At 48.5% G+C, this 17,882-nt stretch overlaps 1 long non-coding RNA gene across 1 annotated transcript in view; it reads right to left on the bottom strand.

Moving 5' to 3' along the window:
* Window positions 1-2,029: 2,029 nt before the first annotated feature.
* LOC107001045 (uncharacterized) overlaps window positions 2,030-17,882 on the bottom strand; it is a 49,269-nt gene continuing 33,416 nt past the window's right edge. Inside the window, exon 3 of the long non-coding RNA XR_013401551.1 lies at window positions 2,030-3,718. This is a non-coding gene — a long non-coding RNA (uncharacterized LOC107001045). The remainder of the gene's footprint in view (window positions 3,719-17,882) is intronic.

Below are 17,882 nucleotides of genomic sequence, written 5' to 3'. Positions count from 1 at the left end.
GTCTCGAACTCCTGGCCTCAAGTGATCCTCCTGCCTCACCCTCCCAAAGTGCTGGGATTACAGGTGTGAGCCACCGCCTTTGCTAGTTCTTGTCACTATAGCTGATAAATCACCACCATAAGCCTCAATTTGTCTTATCTATAAGATAGAGCTCTCATTGCTTTTTTTTTAAGTTACCAATAGCAGGAGGTGTTCCTCGGATCACATTTGAGGTCCAAAATCACTTTTGAATCTTGCAGGTTGAGCCTTTGGATCAGCATTGTGCAGAGGAAAGTTGCGTCTTTTTTTTTTTGAGACAGAGTCTCGCTCTGTCGCCAGGCTAGAGTGCAGTGGCACAATCTCGGCTCACTGCAAGCTCTGCCTCCCGGGTTTAAGCGATTCTTTCGCCTCAGCCTCCTGAGTAGCTGGGATTACAGGCGCCTGCCACCACGCCTGGCTAACTTTTGTATTTTTTTTTTTTTTTTGAGACGGAGTCTGGCTCGGTCGCCCAGGCTGGAGTTCAGTGGCGCGATCTCAGCTCACTGCAAGCTCCGCCTCCTGGGTTCACGCCATTCTCCTGCCTCAGCCTCCCGAGTAGCTGGGACTACAGGTGCTGCCACCACGCCCGGCTAGTTTTTTGTATTTTTAGTAGAGACGGGGTTTCACCGTGTTAGCCAGGATGGTCTCGATCTCCTGACCTCGTGATCCGCCCGCCTCGGCCTCCCAAAGTGCTGGGATTACAGGCTTGAGCCACCGCGCCCGGCAACTTTTGTATTTTTACTAGAGATAGGATTTCACCAAGTTGGCCAGGATGGTCTCGATCTCCTGACCTCGTGATCCGCCTGCCTTGGCCTCCCAAAGTGCTGGGATTATAGGCGTGAGCCACCGTGCCCGGCCGAGAGTTGTGTCTATCAATGGCCAGGGGTACAAAAAAAATGAGTTCTGAGCTTTATATATATATATTTTTTTCAATTATTTTTTGAGACAGGGTCTCAGTCTGTCACCCAGGCTGGAGTGCAGTGGCATGATCACGGTTCACTGCAACCTCTGCCTCCCGGTCTCAAGTGATTCTCATGCCTCAGCCTCCCAAGTAGCTGGGACTACAGGCATGTGCCGCCACGTCCAGCTAATTTTTTGTATTTTTAGTAGAGACGGGATTTTGATATGTTGGCCAAGCTGGTCTTGAATTCCTGGTCTCAAGTGATCCGCCCACCTTAGCCTCCCCAAATGGTGGGATTACAGGTGTGAGTCACCAAGCCCAGCTCTGGCCTCTCCATTCTAACTCCCATACTGTTGGCATCATCTTCACAGTCCACCCAGTGGTCTTACGGCTGCTCCAGATTTTACTTTTTTTTTTTGAGACGGAGTCTCACTCTGTCACCCAGGCCGGAGTGCAGTGATGCAATCTCGGCTCACTTCAACCTCCGCCTCCTGGGTTCAAGAGATTCTGGTGTCTCGGCTTCCCGAGTAGCTGGGACTACAGGTGCGCACCACCACACCCAGGTAAGCTTTTGTATTTTTTGTACAGATGGGGTTTCACCATGTTGGCCCGGCTGGTCTCCAACTCCTAACCTCAGGTGACCCAGTCACCTCTACCAGACTATCCAGGGGAAGAAATAATGTATTTTCTGGTATCTCTTATATTAGTCCTAGGATTCAGTCTCTCTTCTTGACCTGAATGCAGCCATTTGCTGATTCCTGAACCAATTGCTGTGGCCAGGAGACAAGAACTAGGGATCAGAAAGCTCTCAGGAGTAAACATCTCTCAGGCTTCCTTTTTTATTTTATTATTATTATTTTGAGAGAGAGTCTTGCTCTGTCACCCAGTCTGGAGTGCACTGGTGCCATCTCGGCTCACTGCAACCTCTACCCCTGAGGTTCAAGCGATTCTCCTGCCTCAGCCTCCCGAGTAGCTGGGATTACAGGTGTGCACCACCACACTCGGCTAATTTTTTGTATTTTTAGTAGAGATGGGTTTTCCCCATGTTGACCAGGCTGGTCTCAAACTCCTAACCTCAAATGATCTGCCCGCCTCAGCCTCCCAAAGTGCTGGGATTACAGAGGTGAACCACTGCACCTGGCCAGCTTCTTTTCTTAGATGCCACACCATCTCTCATCTCTATTCTCTCAGCATCTCTGCTCCTTCCTTCTGCATATCAACCATCTCTATTTTTCTCTGCATAGGGTGGAAAGTGACCATCCTCAGTCTCTGAGTTTATGTCGCCTCATTCAAGGGATAGTATAGTCTGACAGATCCTCATGTTCTGATTTTAAATCCTGGGGGAAGTAATCTGATTGGGCTTAGTAGGATTAGTTTCTTTTTTCTTTTTTCGAGACAGAGTCTCACTCTGTCATCCAGGCTGGAGTGCCAGTGGCATGATATCAGCTCACTATAACCTCCACCTTCCAAGTTCAAGCAATTCTCCTGCCTCAGCCTCCCTAGTAGCTGGGGTTACAGAAGTGCACCACCACACCTGGATAATTTTTTGTATTTTTAGTAGAGACGGGGTTTCACCATGTAAGCCAGGCTGGTCTTGAACTCCTGACCTCTGGTGATCTGCCTGCTTCACCCCCCGAAGTGCTGGGATTACAGGCGTTCGCCACCAGGCCCGGCCAGTAGGATTAGTTTCACCTCTAGTCCCAACAAGTATGGTCAAGGAGTTGGGATTACATTGTCCAGACATGGCCAAAAGGAGCCACCATTGGAGTTGGGAATGGGGACAAGACAGGTCTCAGGGACTTGGTGTTGGTCCCTTATCTCCAATGAGAAGAAGTAAATGTATACCCTGATATGCCAAAACCTGAGAAAGGCCTTCCACTCGATAGACCTGATACGTGTATCAGTTATTTTGGTTGTAAGTGACACAGAAATCAACTCCGGCCAACTCAAACCAAATATTTATACACATATGTATATATATATATACACATGAACACTCGTACACACATGTATGTATCTGGAATCAATCCCAACAGACAGTGTCTAATTGGAGTGGCCTGGGTCACATGATGTGCCAGATCATTATAATAATGGCTCTCTGCAGTGTTTTTTTTTTTTTTTTTTTACTTCCCTTGGGTAATCTCAGCCCGTAATCTCAGCACTTTGGGAGGCCGAGGCAGGAGGATTGCTTGAACCCAGGAGTTCAAGACCAGCCTGGGCAACATGGTGTAACCCATTTCTACAAAAAATGCAAAAGTTGGCCAAGTGTGGTGGTGTGCACCTTGTAGTGCTAGGTACTTGGGAGGCCGAGGTGGGAGGATCACTTGAGCCTGGGAGGTTGAGGCTACAGTGAGCTTATGATTGCATCACTGCATTGCAGTCTAAGAGGCAGAGTGAGACCCTGCTCAAAAAGAAAAGTAAACAAATAATGGCCCTTTACCCACCCCTCTTTGCAATGTGATGTTGCTGTTCCTCCCTTCAAGAAGTAGACTCAATTTTTCTACTCCCTTGAATTGATAGTGGCCTCATGGCTCACATTGACCAACAGAATGTGGCAGACTTGATGCTGTTTGAGCTTCAGAGCTCAGGTTTTAAGAAACTTTGCAGCTTCTGCCTGGCCTCCTGGGGGACAAGCAGTCACACGGAGGAAAACTGAGGCTCCTCAGAGCACAGTCAGCACCCACTGCCAGATACTGAGGGAGGCGGTCTTGAATCTTCTAGCCCAGCCAAACTTCCAGTTGAATGTAGCTGTGTGGACAAGCCCAGGCAAGACCAGCAAATTTGCCCACATGGCCAACCCTAGAATCATAAGAAATTAACAATGATCATTTTAAGCCTCTGAGTTTGATGTTGTTTGTTACACAGCATCAATAATTGGAACACATGCCCATCCCCCCTGGGCCTGGAGAGAAAGGATCTGCTAGGAGAAGCCTCTAGAAACCTCTTTTGGCTTCCACAGTGTGAGGGCTGCATACTTAGACTCCCTGCCCTGTGAATTTCCCACAGCCAGGCAGAAGCAGTTCTTCAAAATGCAAGCAGGGTGCTGTTTGGAAGAGAAAAATATACATACCTGGCAGCTCAAAAACAACAAATATCCACTCTATTTTGCTTTGAGCTTCTTGTAAGCACAGCTGTATAAACACTCCAAATACCTATTACATGTTGTCTTAAACTCATACTTTTGAAAATAAATACCACCAGGATGGGCTGATCTGAATTAAATAGACAAGAGACTACAGTTTGTACCATCTGCAGTCCCCCACTTCTCTTGGCCCAATTTGAGAACAAACACATACACACCGAACCACAAGAGAACGACTGATTTAGAACAAATTAAATAAAGTAACATGTAGGATGTCAACGCCACACGCTCCAAGACAGGACCCAGCACACCTACTCTGAGTGTGGAAGACGGGCCAAGCCATATGCTAAACCACCAGATACCCCCAGGTCAGAAGCAGGATTGGCACCGCTTCCACTTACTGAGTGAATTCAAACTCTGTGATTCTCATCCAGGGGTGACTTTGCTCCCGAGGGGACATTTGACAATGTCTGAAGACATTTTTTTAAAAAAGTTTTTTAGAGGCAGAGTCTTGTTCTGTCGCCAAGGCTGGAGTACAATGGCATGATCTTGGCTCACTGCAACCTCCACCTCCCGGGTTCAAGTGATTCTCCTGCCTCAGCCTCCCCAGTAGCTGGGACTACAGGTGCCTGCCACCACACCCAGCTAATTTTTGTATTTTTAGTAGAGATGGGGTTTCACTGTGTTGGCCAGGCTGGTCTTGAACTCCTGACCTCAGGTGATCCGCCCACCTCAGGTGATCGGCCCGCCTCAGCCTCCCAAAGTGCTGGGATTGCCGGCGTGAGCCACGGCGCCCAGCCTTGAGACCATTTTGGTTGTCACAACTAGGCAGCGGGTGGGAGTGCTACTGGCATCTAGTGGGTTAAGGCCAGGGAGGCTCCTCAATGCCCAGGGCATCCCCCCACAACGAGGAATTATCTGACTTAAAATAGCAATGGTACTGAGGTTGAGAAACCCTGATTTAATAAAAATAGAATTTCCAGAGGGAACAAGAGTCATAACCACATCCCTGGATGTCAGAATAATCATGGATGAATACAAGCCCTGTTATTCAACCTAGCATTGTGTATAACACCCTACAAGGCTCTGGAATCTTGCTGCCCACCAGCGATCCCACTCCTAGGTATTTACCCAAGAGAAGTGAAAACATACCTCCATACAAAGCTTTGCGTGTGAATGTTCATAGCAACATTATTCATAAAAGCCCATATGTGGAAGCAACTCAAAATGTTTACTGTGTAAACAAAATGTGGTCTCCCCTTACTACTCAGCTATAAAAAGAAATGAAGTACTGATATATGCTACATCGTGCCTGGGCCTCAAAGACGTTATGCTCAGTGAAAGAAGCCAGATGCAAACGACCACATAGTATATGATTGCTTTTATGTGACATGCCCAGAAAAAGCAAATTATAAAGACAGAAAGTAGAGTCGTGGTTGCCTGGAGCTGGCGGTGGAAATGGGAATTAATTGTAAATGGGCATGAGAGACCTTATTGGGGTGATAAACATATTCTGGCCGGGTGCAGTGGTTCATGCCTGTAATCCCAGCACTTGGGAGGCCGAGGTGAGCAGATCACTTGAGGTCAGGAGTTTGAGACCAGCCTGGCCAATATGGTGAAACCTTGTCTGTACTAAAAATAGAAAAAATTAGCCAGGCATGGTGGTGCGCACCTGTAGGCCCAGCTGCTTGGGAGGCTGAGGCACAAGAATCGCTTGAACCTGGGAGGCGGAAGCTGCAGTGAGTGGAGATTGCACTGCTGCACTCCAGCCTGGGAGACAGAGCAAGCTTCTGTCTCAAAAAAAAAAAAAAGAAAAAAAAAATTCTAAACCTGGGTTTCAGTGATGATTGCATAAACAAACTTCCCAAAATATATTAAACTGTACACCCAGGATGGGTCAATTCATCTCTTGGTGTTCTTTGTTGCATCATCTATAAAACGGAACTGACATATAGTACTTACCTCACAAGACTGTTTTAAGAAATAAAATTTATTTTCCAGGTATAAACATAATGGCCAACCCTTCTTCTTCTTCTTTTTTTTTTTTCTCTAGAGACAGGGTCTTGCTATGTTGCCCAGGCTGGTCTTGAATTCCTGAGCTCAAGTAATCTGCCCGTCTTGGCCTCCCAAAATGCTGGGATTACAGGTGTGAGCTAAGACCTGGCCTGGCCAACCCTTCTTGAATCTAAGTTTAAGTTGCATCAGAGATGCTCTCCTTCTACATTTTGCTGGGATCAGCAGGCAATACTCCTGGGTCCTATTATGATATGGATAGGAGTCATTTTTGCTCAAAGTTATGATTGGAATGGATTTGCCCCCACATAATTCAACCAAAACAGAATTGGAAAAAAAAAAAAAAGTTTTTGGGAGGTTATGTTCTGTAACAAAAACCCTCTCTCTAAACAGACCCAACTGGTTTAGGTGACATTCCAGGACTTGATTCCTTCCTATAAGTGCCCCCTTGCACTTAAAGAATCTCTGCCATGTTCTACTGAGTATGGTAAGAAACTTCTCTCAACTCTGTGCTGACAGAATTATTTGAATATGATAATACACGCTCATTATTAAATAAATCAGGCGGGGCGCATGGTGGCTCACTCCTGTACTCCCAGCACTTTGGGAAGCCGAGCTGGAAAGATTGCTTGAGTCAAGACGTTTGAGACAAGGCTGGGCAATATAGTGAGACCTTGTTTTTACAAAAATTAAGATGTTAGCCAGGTATGGTGGCACATGCTTGTGGTCCCAGCTATTGGGGAGGCTGAGACAGGAGGATCACTGGAGCCCAGGAGTTTGAGGCTGCAGTGAACTGGGTAACAGTGTCTCTAAAAATAAATAAATAAATAAATAAACAAACAAATAATTAAAAAAAATCAAACATGACTAAAATATGTATAACCTAAATGCAGCAAGGCTGCCAGCGTAGCCACAGCTCTTTTCTTGGGTCCACTTTGAGGCTACTGAAAGGAGCTGGGCACATTCCTCAGCCCTTGGGCTCGAAACTCCCTGAGCCTAGTACAAACACATCCCATCCTCCCATCCCACCACATACTGCCATATATCTCTCAAACTCCCTGAGCCCAGTACAAACACCACCTGGAAAGTCTCCGATAAGGAGACAGCCGTTCAAGGTTACTGAAAGCGCGGGAGCCAAAAGAATTTCTTTGTTCCCCTGCAACTTTCGGGCTATAAAAAGCAAACGCTCGCATTGATCGGGGCCCTCTTGTATACTGTGTAAAGGAGGGACCAGGTTCGAACTTGTAGTAAAGATCCTTGCCGCTTGGCTTTGACTCTGGACTCTGGTGGTCTTCTTTGGGGAACAAACAGTCTGGGCATAACATCTGGGGGCTCGTCCAGGATTCCCCAAGCCCACCAGACCCCTGGTCAACGGATCTGCTAAGATCGATCTACTGATAGGTGAGCTGGCTCGTCTCCGTTTGTCTGTCTGTGTCTGTGTGTCTGTTCTGAATCTGAATCTGTGACTCGCGAGGTCTGAAACTGAGGCTGGCACAGTCCTGGCGGACGCGCTATAGGACAGCCAGTGGAGACCGGTGGGAGACGTCCCCTGGCTCTCTTCTGATTTAAATTGCGATCTGAGTTGCCGGAGCGCGTTCACGATCCGGGCAACAGCTGACTCTGACCCCGGTTCCCGGGTGCGCGCTTGCGGTCTGAATTGCCCCGGTCCCCAGGTGCGCGCTTGTGGTCTGAATTGCCCTGGTCCCCGGGTGCGTGCTTGCGGTCTGAATTGCCCCGGTCCCCGGGTGCGCGCTTGCGGTCTGAATTGCCCCGGTCCCCGGGCTCCCGGCTTCTGGCGCCGCGCTCTCGGCCCCAGTCCCCGGGCTCCCAGCTTCCGGCGCTGCGCTCCCGGCCCCGGTCCCCAGGCTTCCGGCACCGCGCTCCCGGCCCCGGTCCTCGGGCTCCCGGCTTCCGGCGCCGCGCTCCTGGCCCCGGTCCCCGGCTTCCGGCGCCGCACTCCCGGCCCCGGTCCCCGGGCTCCCGGCTTCTGGCGCCGCACTCCCGGCCCCGGTCCCCGGGCTGCCGAGGCGCGCCTGCGACTAGCTATCATTAATAAGTCAGATCAGATTTCCTCTATAGGGATTCTAACCCACATTCCTTTACAGGAAGAGACACAGAAAGTGAGACTGGGGAGAGGGAGAAAGTGAGAAGGGAAATCGGAAAGAGAAAGGGGAGGAAACGGCAGACGTGGAGAGTCAGAGAGAGAGACAGAAAGAAAAAGAGACTGAGTGTGAAGGAGAAAGGACACGGGATGACAGAGAGAAAGAGAGCGCGCGCGAATGAAATAGCGGGAGAGAGCAGGTGGAGGGGAGGCGGCCGGCACTCACGGGCCCGCTGATAGGGAAAATAACTTTGAAGGGCCAGCAGGGCGGACGCGAGGGCGCACTTCGCGGACTAACCCCCCCCCCAGCCGCCTGACTCCACGGTGGCTTTACCCCTTCGGGAAATAGGACCCCCAGATGACACAGGAATCCCCAGGCTCCAGTACTGGCCATTCTCCACCAGTGATCTGTATAACTGGAAGACTCAGAGTGCTCGGTTTTCAGACAACCCCAAAGATTTACTGGCTTTACTGGATAGTGTCATGTTCACCCACCAGCCCACTTGGGATGATTGTCAGCAGCTCCTCCGAATCTTGTTTACCACGGAGGAGCGAGAGAAAATACAGGTAGAAGCTAGAAAGCTGGTCCCGGGGGACGACGGTCAACCGACTGCCAACCCCGACCTCATAAACGCGACCTTTCCTCTGACCAGGCCGGTGTGGGACTACAACACGGCAGAAGGTAGGGGACGGCTACGCCTTTATCGCCAGACTCTAATGGCAGGTCTCCGGGCAGCTGCTCGCAAGCCCACTAATTTGGCTAAAGTATATTCTATTCTGCAAGAAAAGACAGAGAGCCCAGCCACCTACTTAGAAAGATTAATGGAAGCTTTTAGACAGTACACCCCCATAGATCCAGAGGCTTCAGGAAGTCAGGCAGCTGTTGTAATGTCTTTCGTAAATCAGGCAGCCCCAGATATTAAAAGAATACCCCAAAAATTAGAAGACTTAGGAGGAAAGCGGATTCAGGACCTCCTTCAGATAGCCCAGCGGGTTTACAATAACAGAGATACTCCAGAGGAAAGGCAATTTAAGGCCACTGAAAAAAATGACCAAGGTCCTGGCAGCAGTGGTACAGAAAGAGCATCTACAGCCAGAGTACACCCAACCCAGGCGGCCCCCCAGGCATGATAATCTGAGAAAAGACCAATGTGCCTACTGCAAGGAGGCTGGCCACTGGGTAAGAGACTGCCCCAAAAAGAAACAACGAGGACAGGGACCCCCTAGGTCTACACCCGTACTAGTCACTCAAGATGAAGACTAGGGAAGACGGGGTTCGGATCCCCTCCCCGAACCTAGGGTAACTTTGCAAGTGGAGGGGTCCCCGGTCCAGTTCTTGGTCGATACGGGGGCACAGCACTCAGTCTTAGTTAAAACTAATGGAAAATTATCCTCCAGGTCCTCGTGGGTACAAGGGGCCACAGGAGTTAAGAAATACCCATGGACAACACACAGAACAGTAAACCTCGGAGCCAAGAATGTAACCCATTCTTTCCTGGTCATCCCTGAGAGCCCCTGTCCCCTATTAGGGAGAGACCTGCTAACTAAAATGGGAGCACAGATCCATTTCCTCCCTGAGGGGCCCATCGTGACAAACTCCCACAATCAACCCGTGTCTGTCCTGACTATAACCCTAGGAGATGAGTACCGGCTCCACCAGGAGCAAACGGCCCCTGACCAGGACATAGCAACCTGGCTCCAGCCATATCCAGAAGCTTGGGCGGAAACGGGGGGCTTAGGACTAGCAAAACACCGTCCTGCTTTATTTGTTGAACTTAAACCTGGGGCAGACCCCGTGCGGGTACGCCAATACCCGATGCCCCTAGAGGCCAAGAAAGGAATTGCCCCGCATATCCGCCGGCTCCTTGACCAAGGGGTCCTTCGCTCATGCCACTCACCCTGAAATACTCCGTTGTTGCCAGTATGAAAACCTAATAGTGGAGAATACAGACCTGTACAAGACTTAAGAGAAATCAATAAGAGGGTTGTGGACATACATCCAACTGTGCCTAACCCATATACCCTCCTGAGTACCCTAAACCCTAAACATCAATGGTACACTGTTTTAGATTTAAAAGATGCTTTCTTCAGTTTGCCTTTAGCCCCTCAGAGCCAAAAGCTCTTCGCCTTCGAGTGGAATGACCCTGATAGGGGCATAAATGGCCAACTGACATGGACCAGACTGCCGCAAGGATTCAAAAACTCTCCTACCCTGTTCGATGAGGCCCTCCACGAAGACCTGGGATAACTTTCCTGCCCCCAACGACCTTAAACCCTGCCTCGCTGCTGCCCAACCCGGACCTGGACGCCCCACTCCACGACTGCACCGAGATACTAGCTCAGGTGCGCGGAGTTCGAGAAGACCTGCAGGACTGCCCACTTCCTGACGCCGACCTCGTCTGGTTCACTGACAGGAGCAGCTTCATGCATCAGGGCCAGAGGTACGCTGGAGCGGCAGTGACTTCAGAGACTGAGGTAATCTGGGCGGAACTCCTGCCCCCAGGGACATCGGCCCAGAAGGCCAAACTGATAGCGCTCACCCAAGCTCTTACCTTAGGGGCGGGGAAAAAGCTGATGGTATATACAGACAGCCGATATGCTTTTGCAACAGCGCATATACATGGGGCCATTTACAAGGAGCGGGGGTTACTGACGGCTGAAGGAAAAGAGATAAAAAAACAAGCAAGAAATCCTAGCCCTGCTAACAGCCCTATGGAGGCCAGAAAAGTTAGCCATTGTGCATTGCCCAGGGCATCAGAAACTAACTACTCCAATTGCTCAAGGCAACTTTCTGGCGGACCAAACTGCAAGAAAGGTGGCAAAGGCTCCCAGCCAACTCCTTGCACTCCAGCTCCCTGACCCGGGCCCCCGGGACTTGCCATATTTCCCTGATTATTCAGAACAAGATTTCCAGTGGATTGACAAGCTTCCCCTGAAACAGATCCAGAATGGGTGGTGGACTGATACTAATGACCAAACCATCCTACCAGAAAAATTAGGACAACAAGTGTTAAAACACATCCACCGAACCACCCACCTGGGTGCTCGGCGGATGATAGACCTGATCAGACGCTCTAAGCTCAAATTCAGACATACAGCCGAGATGGCCAGCAACATCGTGACAAGTTGCAAAGTCTGCCAGCTTAACAACGCCTACCCCCAATCCCAGGCTGCAATGGGAACAAGGCTCAGGGGAACCAGGCCCGGTATCTACTGGGAAGTAGATTTTACTGAGATAAAGCCAGGAAAATACAGGTATCAGTACTTACTTGTCTTTGTAGATACTTTTTCAGGGTGGACTGAAGCATTCCCCACCAAGAAAGAAACTGCTCAGGTTGTAGCAAAGAAAATCCTGGAAGATATCCTCCCCAGGTATGGCTTCCCCATCCAGATAGGGTCAGATAATGGGCCGGCCTTCGTCGCTAAGGTAAGTCAGGATTTGGCTTCCATCCTTGGGGCAAATTGGAAATTACATTGCGCTTACAGGCCCCAGAGCTCAGGACAGGTAGAGAGAATGAATCGGACCTTAAAAGAGACCTTAACTAAATTAACTATAGAGACTGGCGCTAATTGGGTGGTCCTTCTCCCCTACGCTCTGTTCCGGGCCCGTAATACCCCTTACACACTGGGCCTTACTCCTTATGAAATTATGTATGGCAGACCCCCACCCTTAGTTCCCGGCCTAAAAGATGATCTGCTCAAGCCTGAAACAGAAAATGTCTCTGAACTCTTATTTTCCCTACAAGCCTTGCAGAAAATTCATCAAGAAATCTGGCCCAAGCTGAAGGAACTATATGAGACCGGTCCCCCGCCGACACCCCATCCATACCAGCAGGGAGACTGGGTCCTGGTCAAGCAACACTGACAAGAGACCCTAGAACCCAGGTGGAAAGGACCACTCCAGGTACTCCTAACCACACCCACCGCCCTAAAGGTAGAAGGCATCGCATCGTGGATCCACTACACCCATGTCAAGCCGGTGGACCCAACCTCCGACCTCCTGGGACCAATCACGGCGGCAGCTGAGGCACCAGACACGTGGACTGTGGACAGAGCTAGAAACAACCCCTTAAAACTCACCCTGCGCCGGCAGCATAGCTCACTGCAAACATGCAGTTAGGTAGTCTAACCCTAACGTTAGTCGCCCTAGTGGCCGCTGGAGAAATCACAAAACCAGCTCATAATCCCTTTGTCTGGAGATTCTGGCTTTATGAAAACCAAACCCACCCCGGACAACCTCATAAGCCCGGGAAATTATTGGCCAGTGCTGATTGCCCCTCCTCAGGGTGCAACAGCCCAATTCTACTAAATTTTACTGGTTTCCAAATAGCCAAACCTATGACACCAACAATATGCTTTGAGTTTGATCAGACTAAATACAATTGTAAACACTATTGGTGGCACCAAAATGCCGGCTGTCCTTATAACTATTGTAACATCCATAGACCCCGTTATTGGGAAGAGAGAAAACAGTTAGACCCTAAGTGGCCCTTCCATCGTAGACGGGATAGAGACTTCTCATATACATGGATAGTTAGAGACCCCTGGAACTCCCGCTGGACCACGCCTCAACATGGGGCTGTATACTACTCCCCCTCCTCCACATGGCCTAGCAGTCACCTCTATCTGTGGCGAGGCCTAGTGCAAGTACTGCCCCTGGTCCACGGGAATATACAACGACAAGAAAACAGACTAACACAAGACTTACATCCTTTCTCCTGGTTAAAGTTATTACAAAAAGGACTAGAACTTGCTAACCTTACAGGACTTCACAACCTGTCTGGCTGCTTTCTGTGTGCCACTCTAGGGCGTCCACCGCTAACCGCTGTCCCTCTGTCATGGGGATCCTCTACCTTTGCCCAAGCCAACAACCTCCAAAACCTCTCATATGCTCCTATCCTAAACGTGCCCCTATACCTAAACCCCAGTCAGGAGAAGTTTCCCTACTGTTTCTCAGGAACCAATTCCAGCCTCTGCAGCATCACTGCAACGCCCCCTAATATCACCTTAAGGGCTCCATCAGGCATATTCTTCTGGTGTAATGGAACCTTATCTAAGAACCTACCTAGTCCTTCTGTTAATAACCTACTGTGTCTCCCTGTTACATTAGTTCCCCGGTTGACTCTACTAACTGCTGGCGAGTTCCTAGGGTATACCGGTAACTGGACTAGTGCTGTTATTCACCCAGACCCTAGACCAAGACCTGCACGAGCCATATTTCTCCCCCTCATTGCAGGAATCTCCCTCACCGCATCCTTCATTGCGGCCGGACTGGCGGGGGGAGCCCTAGGTCACACCCTCATAGAAAATAACAAGTTGTGGCCGGGCGCGGTGGCTCAAGCCTGTAATCCCAGCACTTTGGGAGGCCGAGGCGGGCGGATCACAAGGTCAGGAGATCGAGACCACAGTGAAACCCCGTCTCTACTAAAAATACAAAAAATTAGCTGGGCGCGGTGGCGGGCGCCTGTAGTCCCAGCTACTCAGGAGGCTGAGGCAGGAGAATGGCGGGAACCCGGGAGGCGGAGCTTGCAGTGAGCCAAGATCGCGCCACTGCACTCCAGCCTGGGCAACAGCGTGAGACTCCGTCTCAAAAAAAAAAAAAAGAAAATAACAAGTTGTACCAACAATTTGCCGTTGCTATGGAGGAGTCGGTGGAGTCCCTTGCCTCCCTTCAGCGACAGCTCACGTCCCTAGCTCAGGTAACTTTGCAGAACCGGAGGGCCCTAGACCTACTCACTGCAGAAAAAGGTGGTACATGTATATTTCTAAAAGAAGACTGTTGTTTCTACATAAATGAATCAGGACTTGTAGAGGACCGAGTCCAACAGTTACGCAAGTTAAGCACTGAAGTAAAAACACGGCAATTTGCTTCAGCTGCAGACCAATGGTGGAATTCCTCTATGTTTTCTCTGTTAGCCCCCTTCCTTGGACCCCTGCTAAGTCTACTATTTCTGCTTACCGTAGGACCTTGTGTTGTTAACAGAATTTTACAATTTGTTAGGGAGAGATTTGACACCGTACAACTCATGGTCCTCAGAGCCCAATACCAACCTGTAAACGCTGAAACAGAATCAGACTTATAAGACCCAAGATTGGCTCTAAAGATACCTGAAAAGAAGGGGGGAATGAAAGGAGCTGGGCACATTCCTCAGCCCCCGGGCTCGAAACTCCCTGAGCCTAGTACAAACACATCCCATCCTCCCATCCCACCACATACTGCCATATATCTCTCAAACTCCCTGAGCCCAGTACAAACACCACCTGGAAAGTCTCCGATAAGGAGACAGCCATTCAAGGTTACTGAAAGCGCGGGAGCCAAAAGAATTTCTTTGTTCCCCTGCAACTTTCGGGCTATAAAAAGCAAACGCTCGCATTGATCGGGGCCCTCTTGTATACTGTGTAAAGGAGGGACCAGGTTCGAACTTGTAGTAAAGATCCTTGCCGCTTGGCTTTGACTCTGGACTCTGGTGGTCTTCTTTGGGGAATAAACAGTCTGGGCATAACACTACATTCAGCACTTAATTGCAAATTCGAGGAAACCGGGTCCCAGTTCCCTAGACATCACTAAGAATTATGGCTTTTGCTGAAGATTTTTTGAAAAAGTAGGGAAGAAAGTTTACAATGCATACAACATGAAAAACTTTATAGTAATTCCCTTTAAACATCTTTGTTCTGCTAAAATTTCCCCTCTAAATGTCAGCCTTCTCTCCCGCCTCGGCTCCCTTCTTCCTTGTCTCTGACTTTGTTGCCCCATCACCATCTCAATTCTCCTCAATTCTCTGGAATAACGCAGTTCTGGCTCTCAACTTGCCTATTCCACTCAAAAAGATAAAAGCTCAGTAGATGACTGATCTTACTCTGACCTTTTTAAAATGGAAAGCTCAATATCAATCAATTATTTGTCAGAATCGCTGAAAAGGCTGGGCACAGTGGCTCACGCCTGTAATCCAACCACTTTGGGAGGCTGGGGTGGGCGGATCACTTGAGGTCAGGAGTTCAAGACCAGCCTGGACAACATGGTGAAACCCCATCCGTACTGAAAATACAAAAAGTAGCTGGGTGTGGTGGCATGTGCCTGTAATCCCAGCTACTCGGGAGGCTGAGGCAGGAAAATCACTTGAAACTGGGAGGTTGTGGTGAGCCAAGATCTCACCACTGCACTCCAGCCTGGGTGACAGAGCAGGACTCTGTCTCCGAAAAAAAAGAATGTCTGGAGATGGGTGTGGAAACTGGCTCCTCAGGCTTAGGAGACCTAATTGGGTGCTTCTTTCCAGTTCCACATTCAGTGAAATCATGCTGATAGCTTGAAATTGGCTGTGATTGGAATATTTACACCCCAGGAATTGGTAAGCACTACAAATTAGGTCTTTAAAAAAAGAAGACAGTGAATTATTATTATTATTTTTCTTTTGAGACTGAGTCTCACTCTGTTGCCCAGGCTGGAGTGCAGTGGCACGATCTCAGCTCACTGCAAGCTCTGCCTCCCGGGTTCATGCCATTCTCCTGCCTCAGCCTCCCGAGTAGCTGGGACTACGGGCACCCACCATCACGCCCGGCTAACTTTTTGTATTTTTTAGTAGAGACAGGGTTTCACTGTGTTAGCCAGGGTGGTCTCGATCTCCTGACCTCGTGATCTGCCCGCCTCAGCCTCCCAAAGTGCTGGGATTACAGGCATGAGCCACCGTGCCCAGCCTGAGTTACTTCTTAAACAATTACCAGCATACAACTGACTCACTCTGCAAGATGTACACCAAAGTCTTTTTTTCATTTCTGTGGAGAATGGGGTCTTGCTATGTTGTCCAGGCTGGACTGAAACTCCTGGGCTCAAGCTCTCCTTTTGCATCTGCCTCTCTAAGTGTTGGGATGCAAGTGTGAGCCAATGCACCCCGCCCAAAGTTTTTACCGAACAAATAGGTCCTGTTCTGCAGAAGTCAGTGCCAGGGGCTTGGGTGGGGAATAATTTTTGATGCCAAGCTTAAATAATTGGAAGCATCAGAATCTAGTCTTAAAGAGTTTATTCAAGTGAAGAGCTGGGAACAGCCAATCTGGGAGACAAAGACTCTAGAGAAATGAGATGAGAGTTCCGAAGTCAAAGTCGAAAGTTAAGTTCTTGCTTATAAGCAGAAAACAGAGTCTAGTAGAATGGCAACATTTTCTACACAAGCCTGGTTTATGAGTTACAACAATTTAATTAGTTACAGTTTGTTTTCTTTTCCTTAAGGCTTGTTTTCTTTTCTTTACAGCTGGCTTGCATTTCCTTTCCAATTTAAAAGTGTATTTAGCATTCCATCTTAAGACAGTGTGACAGCTATGAAGTCTTTGTGTGAGAAAGGTAAGCAGGAAGCTAATCTATAATGAAAATCAACAGTAAAGAGGGAAAGAGTCTTTTCTGGTGCCCTTTAGTCATTTGCAACATTTTGCAAACAACATAGGTTAGGAAGATGGCTAATCTGGCTGGGCACTGGGGAGCAGTGGCTCATGCCTGTAATCCCAGCACTTTGGGAGGCCGAGGAGGGCAGATCACAAGGTCAAGAAATCAAGACCATCCTGGCCAACATGGCAAAACCCCATCTTTACAAAAGTTAGCTGGATGTGGTGGTGTGTGCCTGTAATCCCAGCTATTCGGGAGGCTGAGGCAGAAGAATCACTTGAACCCATGAGGCAGAGGTTGCAGTGGGCTGAGATTGCATCACTGCACTCCAGCCTGGTGACAGAGTGAGATTCCGTCTCAAAAACATGTTTAAAAGGCCTGGCGCGGTGGCTTATGCCTGTAATCCTAGCACTTTGGGAGGCCGAGGCGGGCGGATCACAAGGTTAGGAGATCGAGACCATCCTGGCTAACACAGTGAAACTTGGTCTCTACTAAAAATACAAAAAATTAGCCAGACATGGTGGCAGGTGCCTGTAGTCCTAGCTACTCGGGAGGCTGAGGCAGGAGAATAGCGTGAACCCAGGAGGTGGAGCTTGCAGTGAGCTGAGATCCGGCCACTGCACTCCAGCCTGGGTGACAAAGCGAGACTCCATCTCAAAAAGAAAAAAACTAAAAAACAAAAACAAAAAAAGAAGATGGCTAATCTATAATCACAAAAACAAAGGTTACAGCTGTCTAGGTTACAGCTGCCTATCACATGACTCAGGCTCCATAATCACATTCCTTTAAGGCTCAAAATAGAGTTTCAATGGCTTAGATTTTGAATTACTTATTTTTACATTTTGTACATAACGGATATAGTGTAATCCTCATTTGTTTCCCATACCACAGTACGCATTTCACCCAAGATAACCACTGATACATTTTATATATATTTCCCTAATTTTTCCCAAGTATATATCAATAGATCTTTATCTTATCTGTAAGGGATGACACTATACATCCCATAAGATACCTTGGTGTATGTATCTTAGATATTTTTCTTTGTACACACAGAGTCTTTATTTATTTATTTATTTATTTATTTATTTATTTATTTATTTATTGAGATGGAGTCTTGCTCCGTTGCCCAGGCTGGAGTACCGTGGCAGGATCTTGACCCAGTTATTATTATGATGTTAAGAAAAGAATTGTTGGGACAAAAGGTTAAAACATTTCTTATTTTCATAGATGTTGCCAAATTGCTCTCCAAAAAGGTTTGTGCCAAATTTTGGTTTCTACCAACAGTGTATGATAAGAATTAAAAAAATATATGGATATTTTTAGGCCAGGTGTAGTGGCTCAGCCTGTGACCCCAGCCTTTTGGGAGGCTAAAGCAGAAGGATTAACGCCAGGA

Source organism: Macaca mulatta, chromosome 11, assembly GCF_049350105.2.
Source record: "Macaca mulatta isolate MMU2019108-1 chromosome 11, T2T-MMU8v2.0, whole genome shotgun sequence".
NCBI lineage: Eukaryota > Metazoa > Chordata > Mammalia > Primates > Cercopithecidae > Macaca > Macaca mulatta.
This window is presented reverse-complemented; position numbering and strand designations above follow the sequence as displayed.